Below are 18,077 nucleotides of genomic sequence, written 5' to 3' on the forward strand. Positions count from 1 at the left end.
GTGGGATCTTTCCACACCAGGGCTCGAACCCGTGTCTCCTGCATTGGCAGGCAGATTCTCAACCACTGAGCCATGAGGGAAGCCCCTCTCATTCAGATTTGACAGAGAAATTAAAACCTTTACAGACAAGTAAAAGTTAAGAGAATTCAGCACCACCAAACCAGCTGTATACCAAATGCTAAAGGAACTTCTCTAGGCAGGAAACACAAGGAAGAGACCCACAAAAACAAACCCAAAACAATTAAGAAAATGGTAATAGGGACATACATATCGATAACTACCTTAAATGTAAATGGATTAAATGCTCCAACCAAAAGACACAGACTGGCTGAATGGATACAAAAACAAGACCTGTATATATGTTGTCTACAAGAGACCGACTTCAGACATAGGGACACATACAGACTGAAAATGAGGGGATGGAAAAAGATATTCCATGCAAATGGACCTCAAAAGAAAGCTGGAGTAGCAATTCGCATATCAGACAAAATAGACTTTAAAATAAAGACTATTACAAGAGACTAAGAAGAACACTACATAATGATCAAGGGATCAATCCAAGAAGAAGACGTAACAATTGTAAATATTTATGCACCCAACAAAGGAGCACCTCAATATATAAGGCAAGTGGTAACAGCCATAAAAGAGGAAATCAACAGTAACACAGTAATAGTAGGGGACTTTAACACCCCACTTTCCCCAATGGACAGATCATCCACAATGAAAATAAATAAGGAAACACAAGCTTTAAATGACACATTAGACAAGATGGACTTAATTGATATTAATAGGACATTCCATCCAAAAACAACAGAATACACTTTCTTCTCAAGTGCTCATGGAACATTCTCCAGGATCGATCATATCATGGGTCACAAAGCAAGCCTCAGTAAATTTAAGAAAATTGAAATTGTATCAAGTAATTTTTCCGACCACAATGCTATGAGACTAGGTATCAATTACAGGAAACAAGCTGTTAAAAATAGAAACACATTAGAGGCTAAACAATATGCTACTAAATAACCAAGAGAGCACTGAAGAAATCAACGAGGAAATCAAAAAATACCTAGAAACAAATGACAATGAAAACATGACAACCCAAAACGTATGGGATGCAGCAAAAGCAGTTCTAAGAGGGAAGTTTACAGCAATACAATCCTACATCAAGAAACAAGAAACATCTCAAATAAACAACCTAACCTTACACCTAAAACAATTAGAGACAGAGGAACAAAAAACACCCTCCAAAGTTAGCAGAAAGAAAGAAATCATAAAGATCAGATTGGAAATAAATGAAAAAGAAATGAAGGAAACAGTAACAAAGATCAATAAAACTAAAAGCTGGTTCTTTGAGAAGATAAACAAAATTGATAAACCATTAGCCAGACTCATCAAGAAAAAAAGGGAGAAGACTCAAAGCACAGAATTAGAAATGAAAAAGGAGAAGTAACAACTGACACTGCAGAAATACAAAGGATCATGAAAGGTTACTACAAGCAACTATATACCAATGAAATGGACAGCCTTAAAAAAATAAAAAATAAACAAAATAAAATGGACATCCTTGAAGAAATGGACAAATTCTTAGAAAAGCACAAACTTCTGAGATTGAACCAGGAAGAAACAGAAAATATAAACAGACCAATCACAAGCACTGAAATAGAAACTGTGATTAAAAATCTTCCAACAAACAAAAGCCCAGGACCAGATGGCTTCACAGGCAAATTTTATCACACATTTAGAGAAGAGCTAACACCTATCCTTCTCAAACTCTTCCAAAATATAGCATAGGGAGGAACACTCTCAAACTCATTCTACGAGACCACCATCACCCTGATACCAAAACCAGACAAAGATGTCACACAAAAAAGAAAATTACAGGCCAATATCACTGATGAACATAGATGCAAAAATCCTCAACAAAATACTAGCAAACAGAATCCAACACATCCAGCACATTAAAAGGATCATACACCATGATCAAATGGGGTTTATCCCAGGCATGCAAGGATTCTTCAATATGCACAAATCAATCAATGTCATACACCATATTAACAAATTGAAGGATAAAAACCATATGATAATCTCAATAGGTGCAGAAAAAGCTTTTGACAAAATTCAACACACATTTATGATAAAAAAAAAAAAAACTCTCCAGAAAGTAGGCATAGAGGGAACCTACCTCAACATAATAAAGGCCATATACAACAAACCCACAGCCAACATCTTTCTCAATGGTGAAAAACTGAAACCATTTCCTCTAAGATCAGGAACAAGACAAGGTTGCCCACTCTCACCACTATTATTCAACATACTTTTGGAAGTTTTAGCCAAAGCAATCAGAGAAGAAAAGGAAATAAAAGGAATCCAAGTGGAAAAAGAAGAAGTAAAACTGTCACTGTTTGCAGATGATATGATACTATACATAGAGAATCCTAACGATGCTACCAGAAAACTACTAGAGCTAATCAATGAATTTGGTAGAGTAGCAGGATACAAAGTTAATGCACAGAAATCTCTTGCATTCCTATACACTAATGATGCAAAATCTGAAAGAGAAATTAAGGAAACACTCCCATTTACCACTGCAACAAAAAGAATAAAATACCTAGGAATAAACCTACTTAAGTAGACAAAAGACTTGTATGCAGAAAACTACAAGACACTGATGAAAGAAATTAAAGACGATGCAAACAGATGGAGAGATATACCATGTTTTCAGATTGGAAGAATCAACATTGTGAAAATGACTATAGTAACTAAAGCAATCCACAGATTCAATGCAAAATCTATCAAACTACCAATGGCATTTTTTACAGAACTAGAACAAAAAATTTCACAATGTGTCTGGAAACACAAAAGACCCCAAATAGCAAAAACAATCTTGAGAAAGAAAAATGGAGCTGGACGAATCAGGCTCCCTGACTTCAGACTACTGTACAAAGCTACAATAATCAAGACAGTATGGTACTGGCACTAAAACAGAAATATAGATCAATGGAACAGGATAGAAAGCCCAGAGATAAACCCACTCACCTATGCTCAACTAATCTATCACAAAGGAGGCAAGGATATACAATGGAGAAAAGACAGTCTCTTCAATAAGTGGTGCTGGGAAAACTGGACAGCTACATGTAAAAGAATGAAATTAGAACACTTCCTAACACCATACACAAAAATAAACTCAAAATGGATTCAAGACCTAAATATAAGGCCAGACACTATAAAACTCTTAGAGGAAAACATAGGCACAACACTCTATGACATAAATCACAGCAAGATCCTTTTTGACCCTCCTCATAGAGAAACGGAAATAAAACCAAAAATAAACAAATGGGACCTAATGAAACTTAAAAATTTTGCACAGCAAAGGAAAACATAAAGAAGACGAAAAGACAACCCTCAGAATGGGAGAAAATATTTGCAAACGAAGCAACTGACAAAGGACTAATCTCCAAAATATACAAGCAGCTCATATCAAAAAAACAAACAACCCAATCCAAGAATGGGCAGAAGACCTTAATAGAGATTTCTCCAAAGAAAATGTACAGATATCCAACAAACATATTAAAGGATGGTCAACATCACTAATCGTTAGAGAAATGCAAATCAAAACCATTTGATTTGAGGTATCAGCACACACCGGTCAGAGTGGCCAGCATCAAAAAATCTACAAACAATAAATGCTGGAGAGGGTGTGGAGAAAAGGGAGCCCTCTTGCACTGTTGGTGGGAATGTACATTGATAGAGCCACTATGGAGAACAGTATGGAGGTTCCTTAAAAAACTAAAAATAGAACTACCATGTGACCCAGCAATCCCACTACTGGGCATATACCCTGAGAAAACCATAATTCAAAAAGAGTCATGTACCACAATGTTCACTGCAGTATTATTTACAATAGCCAGGACATGGAAGCAACCTAAGTGTCCATCAAGAGATGCATGGATAAAGAAGATGTGCAACATATATACAATGGAATATTACTCAGCCATAAAAAGAAATGAAATTGAGTTATTTGTAGTGAGGTGGATGGACCTAGAGACTGTCATACAGAGTGAAGTAAATCAGAAAGAGAAAAACAGATACTGTATGCTAACACATATATATGGAATCTAAAAAATAAAATGGTTCTGATGAACCTAGGGGCAGGACAGGAATAAAGACGCAGACATAGAGAATGGACTTGAGGACATGGGAAGGGGGAAGGGTAAGTTGTGAAGAAGTGAGAGAGTACCACTGACATATATACTCTACCAAATGTAAAATAGACAGCCAGTGGGAGGCAGTTGCATTACACAGGGAGATCAGCTTGGTGCTTTGTGACCACTTAGAGGGGTGGGATAGGGAGGATGGGAGGGAGGCATAAGAGGGAGGGATATGGGGATATATGTATACATATAGTTGAGTTACTTTGTTGTACAGCAGAAACTAACACAGCATTTTAAAGCAATTATACTCCAATAAAGATGTTTAAAAAAAAATCAGGGGCACAACAAGGATGCCAACTCTTGCCACTTTTATTCAACACAATATTGGAATTCCTAGCCACAGCAATCAGACAAGAAAAAGAAATAAAGGAATCCAGATTGGAAAGGAAGAAGTAAAGCTTTCAGTGTTTGTAGATGACATGATACTATGTATGGAAAAATTGAAAGACAGTACCAAAAAACTATAAATTCAGTAAAGTTGCAGGATACAAAATTAATATACAGAAATCTTTTGTGTCTCTATACATTAGCAATGAACACTCTCAGAAAGAGAAGTTAAGAAAACAATCCCATTTACAATTATATCAAAAAGAATAAAATACCTAGGAATAAGTATAACCAAGGAGGTAAAATATCTGTACTTGGAAAACTATAAGACGTTGATGAAAGAAGTTGAAGATGACATAATGGAAAGATATACCATGTTCATGGATTAGAAGAATTAATATTGTTAAAATGACCATACTACCCAAAGCAATCTACAGATTCAATGCAATCCCTATCAAAATACCACTGCCATTTTTTTCACAGAACTAGAACAAATAATTCTAAAACTCTATAGAAACACGAAAGAGCCCAAATAGCTCAAATACCTTGAGAAAGAAGAACAAAGATGGAGGTATGATGCTCCCTGATTTCAAATTATACTACAAAGCTACAGTCATAAAAACAATATGGTACCGGCAAAAAAACAGACACATAGATCAATGCAACAGAATAGAGAGCCCAGAAATGAACCTACACTTACATGGGCAATTAATCTATGATGAAGGAGGCAAGAATAATTGATGGGGAAAAGACAATCTCTTCAATAATTGATGCTGGGAAAGCTGAACAGCTGCAGGCAAAAGAACCAAGTTGGACTACTTTCTCACTCCATATACAAAAAGAAACTCAAAATGGATTAAAGGCTAAATGTAAGACTTGAAACCATAAAACTCTTAGAAGAAAACATAGGCAGAACACTCTTTAACATCGGTCTTAGCAATATCTTGTTGGATATGTCTCCTCAGGCAAGGGAAACAAAAACAAAAATACACCAGTGGGACTACATCAGACTAAAAGGCTTTTGCACAGGGAAGGAAACTATCAGCAAAATGAAAACGTTGCTTACTGAATGGGAGAAGATATTTTCAAATGATATATCTGATAAGGAGTTATTATCCAAAATATACTGAGAACTCATACAGCTCAACATCAAAAACAAACAATTCGATTAAAAAATGGGCAGAGGAGTCCAGACAGGAGTGGGTCAGAGGTGCAGCCTGAGCCCTCCATGGAGCAGCCCAGGAAGGCGGTGGTGGTGACGGGGTTTGGCCCTTTTGGGGATCACACTGTGAATGCCAGCTGGATTGCAGTCCAGCAGAACAGAGGGACGGGATCCCTGGGACTCTGCAGATGGGAGCGTGTCTGAGGCCCTGCTCGTTGCACCCGCTCCCTGGAGCCCCAGACAAAAAGGAAACAGCGTGTTTCTGAAGACGTGTGTGTCTGGCTTTGTGAGAGTTTCAGACAGGATTTTTCATGGGGCTGAGTGGACCCAAAGCCATGTGTCTGAATTCCTGGGCCCCAGACACTATGATCTGCATGTAAATAGGAGAAAAATCAATTAAACAATCTTTGGAAATCTCTCCGAGCTTTGGGACGCGGATGGTGGAAGATGGCAACTTTTTATCCTGCTGCCGGCGGGGAAATACCCCTTATATTTCAGTCATCCATCTCTCCAAACATCACCTCTAGAAGACTTTCAGTTTTCTTCCTCAACTTTATCAGACAAGAAGAGAGAATTCTCCACCATTCCCTAGCTAAAAAGATGCCAACCTTCCCACATCCAATTGTTTCCCTTAAAAGAAACAACAACAAAAAACTGGAGTTGCGCATACGTACCCTGAGTACGCACAGCAGTGTTGGTCCATGAAATTTTACACATGTGCACCTCCGCAGCACCTGAGTCCAGATCAAGACCTAGAACATTCTCAGCCCCTTCTCTGTTCTTCCCCATTGCAGAAGCCCCTTGTGTCCTTTCCCAGCTATTCCCACCGCGTCCCCCCACCCCCACTCCCAGGTGTAAACCTGCTGACGTTATGGCTGCCATAGGTGTGTTTTACCTGTTCTAGAACTTGGTGTCAATGGAATTGCACTTGGGTCCCGTGCCTTCTGCGCAGCAGAGCATCTGCAGGATCCACCCATGGGGTGGCTAGGAGCTGCTGCTGGTGGTGCTTTTCAGTTACTCTGGATAAAACAGATTTGCCCATGGGAAAAAAAAAAATGGGCAGAGGACCTGAATAAACATTTTCCCAGAGAAGACATACAGATGGCCAACAGGCACATGAGAAGATGCTCGACATCACTAATTATTAGGGAAATGCAAACCAAAACTACAGTGAGATATCACCTCACATCTATTGGAATGGCCATCATCAAAAAGACCACAAATGGCAACAGATGGTGAGGATATGGAGAAAACGGGACCCTCATGTACTGTTGGTGAGAGGGTAAATTGGTGTAGCTACTATGGAAAACAGTATGAAGTTTCCCCCCAAAATTAAAAATAGAACTACCATATGATCCAGCAATTCCACTTTTGGGTATTTTTTCAAAGAAAACAAAAACACTAACTCTAAAAGATTCATGCACTCATATGCTCATTGCAGCACTAGCCAAGATATGGAAGCAACTTAAGTGTTCATCGATAAATGAATGGATAAAGAAGATTAGATAGATAGATAGATAGATAGATAGATAGATAGATAGATAGGAGATAGATATACAATAGAATATAACACAGCTTTTCAGCCCTAAAAAAGAATGAAATCTTGCCTTTTGTGGCAACATGGGTGGACCTAAAGGGTCTTATGGTAAGTGAGGTAAGTCAGACAAAGAAAAAGACCATATGCCTTCACTTACATATGGAAGCCAAAAAACAAAAGAAATGAACAAATGTAACAAAACAGAAATACACTCATGGATACAGAGAACAAAAGGTGATTGCCAGAAGGGATGGGGGGTGGGTAGGGGGATGAAAAGAAAAGAAAACAAAACCCAAAAATGGTAACTATGTGAGGTAATGCTAATTAGCTTGATTGTGGTGATCACTTCACAGTGTGTATTTATATGAAACCATCACGTTGTACCCCTTAAATGCATACAATTTTTGTCAATTATACCTCAATAAAGCTGAGAAAAGAAAAAAAAAATGTATCCTTCACCTGGATTAAGCTCCTCTCCTGGTTAGGACCATACTTGGCTAGGAAACATGCAGTGGCCGAGGGTAGGTGTGGATGACCAGTTTTTTCTTCCTTATCTCCCCATCTTGTTGCCCTCTATTGCCCCATCCTGCCTCTAGCTTCTTCGTGGTTGGCTCAAGGAGAGAGGAACATAAAGGGAAGAGAAAAGTTCTTACTAGATCTGTACTACTGTCATCTGGTTTGGTGCCTTCTGTGTGTGACTCATGTTCAGATGCTAATTCTCCCCCTCATAGATCTCTTCTGTGGGTTTGCCAGGACACCTCTAACCACAGTTTTCTGTCCTGGACTATGCTTCTTCCAGCTGGTTACTTATGACTCCTTCCTGGCTCCTAAGTCCGCCCCACACAGACCCTCTGTTGGGTTATCTCACTCCTCTGGGAGGGCCTCTGGGCAGAGTCCTGTTCAAGACTATGCAGTTGGCTCCCTTTCAGGGAGCTCATGGCTGACCCGTGGTGAGACCCGTGTTCCTTTGCTACGAAAAGTGCAGTTGGCTTCTCTTCTTCCTCCACCCTCAGGAGAAGCTTTAATTATAATGTCTCACCTTTAGATTTTTCTCAAACAGCAGCCCACCACCTTCGAGCAGACATGGGCCAAATTCTCTGCCCCACTCCCTGCTACCTCTGCCTGGGAAACAACTTCCAAAGAAGGGGCCCCCAGTAGTTTTACTTGATCTTCTCTTATATATCCTAGAGCTAGTGGTCTTGAGCTAGTGGTTGCTTTTGTAGGTATAGTCTCTTAGTATGCACAGCACTGCTGACGTGGCCCCTGCTGCTGTGGATGCCAGGAAGTGTCTCATTTACCGTCCTGTTATGCACTCAATTTCAGAATCTTCTGCATGACGTATTTTTCAAGTTGAAGGTTCAAGGCTTGGAACCAACCCCACACTCACGGGTCCTGCTGAACTAGCTCAGGTCAAGTCCCCATCTGTGTGTGCTCAACCTTCTTTTCTGGGCCCCAGTAGGGACCTGGTTTCTCTCCCTACACTGTCCTGCTCCCAGCTCTTGGCCTGCCTAACACACATTCCAGCACATCTCCAGTAGGCCATGGAGAGGGGAGAGGACACTGAGAGCAGCCAGTGCACGGTTCCTTTGCTGGGTCAGTTTCCACCTGACGATGCTAGGATGTTACTCCTGTAACAGCGTCTGATGAGACTTGGTGCCTTAGCGTCTCATTCCTGCTTATATCCTGAACTTTGGAGTGTTGAGACCGTGATTTCTGGTTTGGTTACCAGCTGTGCAGCCTGATTATTTGGTAACCTTGGTATCTGCTTCTTGGGCTCAGCTTGAATCTCGGTGCTGCCTCATAGAACTTTGCTCATGACAGTAACTGGAATATGGCAGTTACTCTTCAGCGAGTGTGTGCCGAGAACGTCTTTAGGCCCTTTTATGTGCATTAGCCCATTTATTTCTCCCAATAACTTTGAAAGATATACTACTGAGATTCAGAGAGGGTAAGAAGGAACCTGCCCAAGCACAGCTAGTTCATTAACAGAATTGAGGATAACACTCAATTCTGCCTAATTTCAGAGGGCATATTCTTTCCTTTGCACCAGATTTAGGATTTTTTGCTCAGGGCTTGGAGAGGATGCTGAGTTCTGGGTGTTTTGTGCCTATTTTCACTGACACTTGTGGGCAGGACAATTTCCTTGGGGCAGGTTTCTGGTTTGCTCCCACCTTCCCTGTGGGGCACCAACAGTCCCACCTGAGCCACTTCCCTACTCAGTATTCACAATTCAGCTCCTGTCAACACCCCAGCATAAATACAAATTCAACTTGTCCACCCCTCAATAAGTAAGCCAGGTACGCTCCATGGAGAAAATTGTACTGATGTATTCGGAATTAACTAAGTTGATGACATTATATCTTAAATTATTCAGAATACATCAACATAGTTGATATAAAAGAGATACGGCTGTTTACATTTAAAGATGTTGGAGAGCCTGGGGCTAGAGTTTTGCTCAAACGCGGCAAGTGGGGAGGAGCAAGAAGTAGAATGCAGATTTCTATGAAAAATGTAGGGGAGAAGTGACTTTGCTGAAAAGCCTCGGTAGCCACGGGTTGCCATGGTAACGCTGGAAAACCGGATCTGAATTAGGAGGAAGTTCCTATAGGCTGGACTTTAGGAAAGGGAGAGGAGATCTTGTGTGCGAAGGGGGATGGGAGAGGAGGAGGAAGGGAAGGGCTGGGCTGAGAGGAGAGGGAGGGAGGGAAGTGGCTCAGGACAGAGAGGAGGAAAGGAAGGGAGGGGCTGGGGACCACATCCAGGTAGGGAGCCATCTCTCCAGGGTTTTCTCTTCTTCTTTTTACAAAATGTCTATAACTGAAAGTAGAAAAGACTGGTGCTGGCCTGGCAGGTGAGGTCGTTTCCTGCCTCTCGGACCCAGTGACTCCCTCACTCAGCCAGCCGTGTCTGCAGGCCTGTCGCTCAGCGCTGGGACAGGAGCGCCCGCGAGCCTCACAGAGCCTCCCCAAGTCACTTGCAGCCTGGAGCTGGGCTGGTGTCAGCTAAGCGCTGGCTGACAGTTCTGGAAGGCTCTCATTCAGAAGCTGCCTGGAGGGAACAGGTCAGGCTCTCTTATTTGTTTTGAGCTAAAGCTCAAAGATAAACCAAACTGGAAGTAAAGTACTGTGTAAGAAGCACTTCCAATCCTCTAAGAGCAAAAACAGCAGAAGGCAAGTTACCACCTATAAATAAGTGCCGGGCTTCAGGGACACTGAAGTTCTAGAGTGGGAGGAAAGGAAAGAAGTCCAAAGACTCTCCCAACAATGCTATTAACAGGCCAGGTCTAAAGTGGTGCAAACTTTACGAAAGATAAAAACGAGAACACTGAGGTCAAGCCCCAGCTCTGCTACGTATTAGCTGTGTGACCTTGGGTGAGTTACTTAACTTCTTAGTGCTTCGGTTTTCTCATCTGCAAAAAAAGACATAGTAGTTCCTATCTCACGGGGTTGCTGAGAGAATTGAAAAGAATAGAGTGTTTAAAACTGTTAGCACTTAAATAATAAGCACTCAATACCCAGTAGTCCATGATTGGGTGTGTGATTACTATAACCCATCTGAGGAGCCATGGGCAGGCCCTGGCCATCAGGCAGGGTGTCACAGAACCTTTGGAGGACACCAGGCGTCACTGCCTTTCATGCTTCCACCTTGGTCTGAGGTCTTGATGTTGAGTATGTGGCACCCAGGGCTCAGCTGCACAGAGTTTCATTACATCTGGAGTTGGATGATTATACCATTAAGGACAATTAATTTTTACTTGTTTTCTTAAGAAAAGTTCAATTTGGTTAAGAAAATATAAACTTAAAGACTTGGAAAATTGTCTATAAATTTCCACAAGTGGAAGAGGTAAAATAGTAAAACGGTCAATTTGTTCAGGAAAATGAGCCCTAGAACAGGAGCTCTCTAACTCACCTCTCTTCTTGTTGAACTTGAGCCAGGAGATGGTCAGATGTGTTCTGACGCTTCAGACTAGAGCCCCTCGAGGACCTGGTGGGATCAGGTTTGTTCATTTCCTTAGTCCCCAGCCCACCACCAGGCACATGGTGGCTGTTCAGTAAACACTTGATAAATGGAAGGAATGATAAAATGTGAGAGCTCACCTCCAGAGGCTGCATCTCTCTTCCCAAAGGTAACCCCTTCCTGCTACTCCATCAGCTGAATCCAGCATGTGATGGCCACGTTAGTGCACAGCTAAGTTGTCCTGTGAGAAAAGGGAATTTCATGATAGAAACTCCACAGAGTTAAGGTAGCTTAACATGAACTCTGATATCACCCAGTTGGCTCAGTCCAGGTTTTAAGCATGAAACAGCTTTCCCAGGCACCCCCAGATCTCCATCCTCTCTGAAGGCTAGGCCTGGCCTCCTTCAAACTCCAGCTCTCAACATTCTTTTTTTTTTTTTTTCACTTTTTTTTTTTTGGCTATGCCTTGCAGCTTGTGGGATCTTAGTTCCCCAATCAGGGATTGAACCTGGGCCCTCGGCAGTGAAAGCATGGAGTCCTAACCACTGGACTGCCAGGGAATTCCTCAACATTCTTTATTCGAGTCGTTATCATCAAAAACAAACATTTATTGAAGACTGACTGTCATGTGCAAGGCTGAATTCCAAGAATTCAAGTAAGGTGGGTCATAGCGCAGCACCTGATGGAGTTTATAATGTTGTATTTGTTAGCTTTTGCTGCATAACAAACCATCTCAAAATGCACTGGCATGTAAAAACAAACATCTATTGTTTGTTCACAATTCCTTGGGTTGGCTTGAATGTCTTTTCTGTCCAGGCTGGCTTAACTGGGGCTGGATGATTTAGGATGGCCTCATTCACACATCTGGCAGGCTGGTTGGTCTAGGATAGCTTGGCTTTGGTTGATCAGCTGGGAAGATCCATCTCTGCTCCTTGTGTTTTCTAATCCTTTGCTGGCTAGCCCAGGCTCCTTACATGGTGATGAGGATTATCTAATGTTCTAATGGCCAAAACAAGTCATATTTACATTCAAAATCAGACTCAAAAGAGTGAAGACATAGACTCTGCCTCTTGAAGGTAGAAGTGGCCAGGGCAAGTCATGCTGCAAAAGGACACACAACTAGGCAGAGGAGAAACTACTGTGGTTGTTTTGCAAACTATCTACCATTGGTCTTATTGGGACAACAAGGGTGATACATAAAAACATAAATAAGAATATAAAATAGCACAGGATACCTGCCAGGAAAACTGCACAGAGGAACACAGATCTGAGTTGGGAAGGAGAGATGGAACTGAGATTGGATGGAGGTCGGGGAATATTCCAGCTGGAGGGAGTAGCATGGATGTGGAAATGCGTTTGACATGTTCAGGGGGCAGAGAATATATGGCTGTGGGCATAGCAGGAAGCTCACTTAGGGGAAAGGGGAAACTAAGGACACCGGAATAGTCGAGACAGGGTCTCAAATCTGACCTGGGTCTTGATGTAAGGCATTTGGGCTTAATTCTTTAGGCAGTAGGGAGCAGTGCAGGGTTTTGGTCCAGGGTGAAATGATACTTTACTCTGGAAATAGAGTGCAGATGGAAAGGAAGTTCTCTGATTTTGTCTATGTCATCCTGCATAGATGCACATCATGCCATGTGATCAAGCACAAGAGGGACTTTTTAGTGGTGGGTGGAGTGTAGTTCTTTGTTGTCAGGTTTTGCTTTGTTGTTGTTATTGTTTTTTACTCTATGTGTACCTGGGTTACCCCACCATCAAAATGAAGACAATACTATACTTACCTTCTAGGGTTGTTTTAAGGGTCAAATACGTGAATGTATGTAAAGTGTTCAGCACAGTGCTTGGGTTTTGGTAATAATACAGAGTAGAAAGATTTTAGAAAGGGAGTCACAATAAGCAGGAGAAAAGCTTGTGTGTATTGCGGCTACTCCCCTCAGAAGGTCCCAGAGACCTTCTGTCTGCATAGGGGAGACCCAGCCATCTGCCTCTCTGGATAAGCTTTCAGCCCTCTTCTGGGTGGAGGGGCAGGCTGGGGCAAGGGAGGGGAGAACTGGGGGAGCAGAAGTGACTGAGAACATGGGGTAGGGGGACACAAATAATCTCACAGAACACCAACATCAGAAAAGGCCACTCTGAGACCATGACAAAGTGAGACAACACAGGGCCACTTCCTACCTTTGTCCAAGCAAGGGCAAACCAAAGTCATCGTGCCACCACAAACTTCCGAACAACACCCCCGTCAGCTAAAATGAGTGACCGCGGTATCTTTACCAAGCATAGCTTTATCCCTGCTCTAGTTAGCCCTCCCCAGAGAGAAGGTATTTGTTGAGATAAACATAGAATTGTCTCACTTTCTGTCCTTACTTTTTTGTGCAATCCATTGCTTTCTTGGATCCTTCCCGATCACCCCCAGAGCCCAAATTCTATAATAGGTTCTTGCTAACACCCTCTTACAGAGACGCTCCACAGTTCCCCACACTGTATGTTCTCCCTCAGTGTGATGCTGGTCACCCACAGGTGTGTTCCTGGGGGCCGTTGGTTGAAGGGCACTGACATCCTGTTCAGTGTTATGGGCACTTTCAATCCTAACTGCACTTTTTTTGGATAGACTGGGTGCATTAGTTACAGTTCTCCAGAGAAACAGAACCAATAGGAGATATATATATATATGTACAAATATAAATACATATAAAACAAAGGCTTTTTTAAGATTGATACATAGGTAGGTAGGTAGGTAGATAGACAGATAGTAGAAATTTATTATAAGGAATTAGCTCGTGAGATTATGGAGGCTAAGTCCCACAGTCTGCAGTCAATAGTTGGAGACCCAGGAGAGCTGGTGGTGGAAGCTCCAGTCCCAAAGCAAGGAGTTTCCATACCCAAGAAGAGCCAACGTTTCAGTTTGAGTCCAAAGGCAGGAGACCGATGTCCCAGCTCAAGGGAATCAGGCAGGGTGTGTTTTTTTCCCTTAGTCATGAGAGGGTCAGCCTTTTTGTTCTATTCAGGCCTTCGACTGATTGGACGATGCCCACCCATACTGGGGGGAGCCCTCTGCTTCTTAGCCTGCGGATTCCAATGTGAATCTCATCCAAATACACCCTTACAGACACACTCAGAATCATGTTTGACCAAATATCTGGGCATCCCGTGGCCCAGTCAAGTTGACACATAAAATTAACCATCACACTGGGGCTTCATGTTGGCTGAAAACCTAAAGCAAGGCCTGGGTGCAGCCAGCACGCTGAAGTGTAGACCAATGAACAAGTAGATGCTGAAACAGGAAGAACCCGGTGTGACCCCTGCAGCTATGTCTGTTGCCTTTGTCCCCGGGCGCTGTGTTCCTATTTTTGAAAGTTTGTCATAGAGGAGGTTTTGTGCAGGCACAGTGTGAGATGGAAAGTGCGTGCTGGTTTAGAGACTGTCTGCTTAGCCAAATAGTTGTAGGGCCCTGGAGACAGAGGGCGTCTCTGAGGCCAGGACCCAGAGATGCCTTTCTTAGGGGCCCTTGGCATGCTCCACACAATGGAGGGAGGCTAAACGAAGGCACCTGGGAAATCTGGACAGGAAATGGGACATGACCCGGGAGGGTCAAGGTTGTCCAGCAGGTGGATGCCACGTTCAGGGCCGGCGTCATGAATGTGTGGCCTGTGCGGTAACACAGTAGAGTCGCTCCGTGCTTGATTTAATGCTCTGTTCCTCTGGGTTAGAACCTGGCAACTGAGGACCTGCTACTTTCCTTTTTCGCAGTTAAAGTATCTCAGTAAATTTAAAAGTAGAAATGTCAACCCCTCCGCCCCCTAAATCGTAACACCTTGTGTGTGGCTCTCATCCTTGCTAGAGGAAGATGGGGAGGCGTGTTAAGGGTGGGGTGGAGCCAGGAAGTGGTCGGTGGACACAGACGGTGGAGGAAGCCTAGCTCCGGGAAGTTCTAGAGGAGAAACGTGTGGGTTGCTCTGACTTGCCGGGAATTCCATCACAATTTTCCACATCCCCTCCTTGTCTGCTTTATGCCCAGCACAAGGCTTCAGGGTACAGGAAACAGCAGCATTCAAGCATTAGTGGAGAATTTTAAAGTACCTGGATTTAAGCTAGTCAGTGTACCATTTACTTGGTCAATTTTAATATAATATTTTTCCATTTGGCTTCATTACTGCATTGTAACAGTATTGTTTTCTACTAGCTTGACGGCACATGAATCATAGATTTTGTTTTAGCACAGTTTTCATGTGAAACTGAATTCTGAGAGCCAACTAACCAACGTGCAAATCTACTTTTGGAACACAACTTGTTTGTAAGCTGAGACTATGCATATTTAAAATTAGTAGAATACTGTACCGCAAAATCCCAAAGACAGTTACAAAGCAAGAATGCCCTAAATACATCCTTCGGAGAATTACAGAGGTAACCAGTCTCCATTATGGCCTCAGTAATTGGCAATGGTGACAACAGGGGATATTTTGGGTTCAGGGTGGCATTGTGCAGTTTTCAGAGTTCCTCCTTCATGTAAGGCCATGGAATTGCATTTGACTTCATGCCACTTGGTGAGGTCACTGGAACCAGCTTTTGGTGTCTATTTTGACAGTGGGGAAAACCGAGGTCCCTGAGAGAGAGATTCCCTGGCTGGTCCACAGGCCGAGGGCGTGCATGAGCTGAAGCAGCCGTCAGATCCCCGCCCCTTAAGGATTTCAGGAAGCCAAGGATGCCTCCTTGCTCAAGCAGCCCTCTTGTCCTCCCTGATCTCTGAGTATTTTCTTGCTTTTGACCGGTGCGTCTGGGCTAAGGTTTTTTGAGAGTAATCTCTACACATTTTTTGCTTCCTATATTTTCCCTCTTCCCAGCTTCTTGTCTGAACTGGGGCTCATTCCCTTTGGGAAGGATGCAGTGGGCAGGCGAGTAGAGTAACCTCTAAGTCAGACTAACTCTGTCTTCCAAAGGTCTGTGTTCTCAGGTCAGACCCAGATTGTCTAGAATAAACACAAAATGAGAAGGCTTTTCCCCAGGGTAGACAGTGTCTCCTGGGGCTGGAGGAAGTTGATCTATTTAGTAGCTGAACCTGCTAGGACATAAGCAGGAAATGGCTTTACTTTACCTTCTTTCTCTGTCTTTAAACATATTTAGTTGAATTTCCATTCCTGACTTCTTGACATCTCAAGCTTACTTTTACTTGGAGGGTGATAGACATCTAAGGCCACTTAGTTTAAAAATGCCAACCCCTCTCCCCCATCTAATCCTTAATCTCTCTGCTCAGGGCCGACATCCCAGCATCACAGGGAGAAAGGAGAATGGGCCGTCTCTTCACTCTCCCTCCTCCACCTCTCAGTCTGCTCCAGAGCAAGCAAAGGCCACTTTCCTCTCTGGTCACTGACAATTCTTCTCTTTCAGTAGACGCTCCCATTTGAATGTCTGTCCTTCTCTTTCATCTGGACATGGGGCTGAAGGCGTACGGCCAGTTCACCTCTCCAGGTGGTTCTGTGGCGATGCCCTTGAGGATGTGAATGTGTGGAAGGGAAGGCAGGAGAGATGCACGCACGGCACTCTGTGGAGGCCTGAAGGCAGAGGGCGCTGGGCTGAACTGCTTGGCATCCTCTGGAGATGAGGCTGTGCCCTAAATACGTCCTTAGGAGAATTACAGAGGGAACTAGTCTGTGCAGGGCCTGAATCTTTCCTCCAGAGAAAAAGCTGGCAACTGGAGGCCACAAGCCAGACTTAGTTGTAGAGAGAGATGTCGTGTTTAGCATGGTGCTGTGAACAACTTGAATGTCACTCCAGTTTGTCGTCAACCCCGTGCTCTTTAGAGCTTGGCCCAGTGGACCTGGCTCATGTCCACTCACAGCCTGGATCCTGGAGGCCTAGAGCATGTGACCCCGCTTGGGAAACAGGACCACAGGCTGCCATGGCCCAGATGCCCACTCCCCGAGGCACCCCGGAACAGATGCTGCAAAGGAACCCAGGTCCTGAAGAGGCCATTTGGGGACAGAGGACAAGAACTGGTTCTCCCCCACCACACATACCCTGCTGCTGTGTAACATGGGACAAGGACATTCAACATGGATAGCTCATGTTCTCCACCAGCCAGGAAGATCTGGGACCAGGAGTCAGCAACTAATTTATCACTAAAAAAATCAAATGACTTTTCTTTGCAGACTTGAGTTAGTGAGAGAAAAAAAATAGAAGGTAACAATTTAGGGCTTCCCTGGTGGCCCAGTGGTTGAGAGTCTGCCTGCCAATGCAGGGGACACGGGTTCGAGCCCTGGTCTGGGAGGATCCCACATGCCGCGGAGCAACTGGGCCCGTGAGCCACAACTACTGAGCCTGCGCGACTGGAGTCTGTGCTCCGCAACAAGAGAGGCCGCGACAGTGAGAGGCCCGCGCACCGCGATGAAGAGTGGCCCCCGCTTGCCACAACTAGAGAAAGCCCTCGCACAGAAGCGAAGACCCAACACAGCCAAAAAAATAAATAAATAAATGAATAAATTTTTAAAACTCAGCTTTAAAAAAAAAGGTAACAATTTATCAGGTTATCTTATTCCTCATGCCACCCCTCACCCATCCTTTCAAACATCTATTTTTTGTGGTCATCTTCACCATTAATCACAGTCATTGCTTTTAATGAGTGGATTTGTTGATCCATTCAGTCTTTCATCCATTTATTAAAACCAGGCACCCACCACCTGCCTGTGATAAGGACTTAGGATAAAAACAAGCGAACCATCAAAAAATAAAAATAAAAAAGTCAGAAAGCATCCCTGCCCTGGATGAGTCCACAGCTGGAAAGAGGAAAAGGTATGATCCTCAGAAACACGCTCGCCTCGGTCACAAGCAGACACATCCTAAATCATGGCCATCCTGCTTCTTAACCTAAAAGTTACTTATTTAATAGCAC

General features: G+C 43.3%; 1 long non-coding RNA gene across 1 annotated transcript in view; it reads right to left on the minus strand.

Moving 5' to 3' along the window:
- The window catches only part of LOC130704633 (uncharacterized), a 76,740-nt gene that overhangs the window by 44,102 nt on the left and 14,561 nt on the right, over positions 1–18,077 (minus strand). The window contains exons 3-4 of the long non-coding RNA XR_009005079.1: positions 11,335–11,435; positions 11,147–11,221 (exon numbers count right to left, since the gene is read on the minus strand). This is a non-coding gene — a long non-coding RNA (uncharacterized LOC130704633). The remainder of the gene's footprint in view (positions 1–11,146; positions 11,222–11,334; positions 11,436–18,077) is intronic.

Source organism: Balaenoptera acutorostrata, chromosome 13 (assembly GCF_949987535.1).
Source record: "Balaenoptera acutorostrata chromosome 13, mBalAcu1.1, whole genome shotgun sequence".
Taxonomy (NCBI): Eukaryota; Metazoa; Chordata; class Mammalia; order Artiodactyla; family Balaenopteridae; genus Balaenoptera; species Balaenoptera acutorostrata.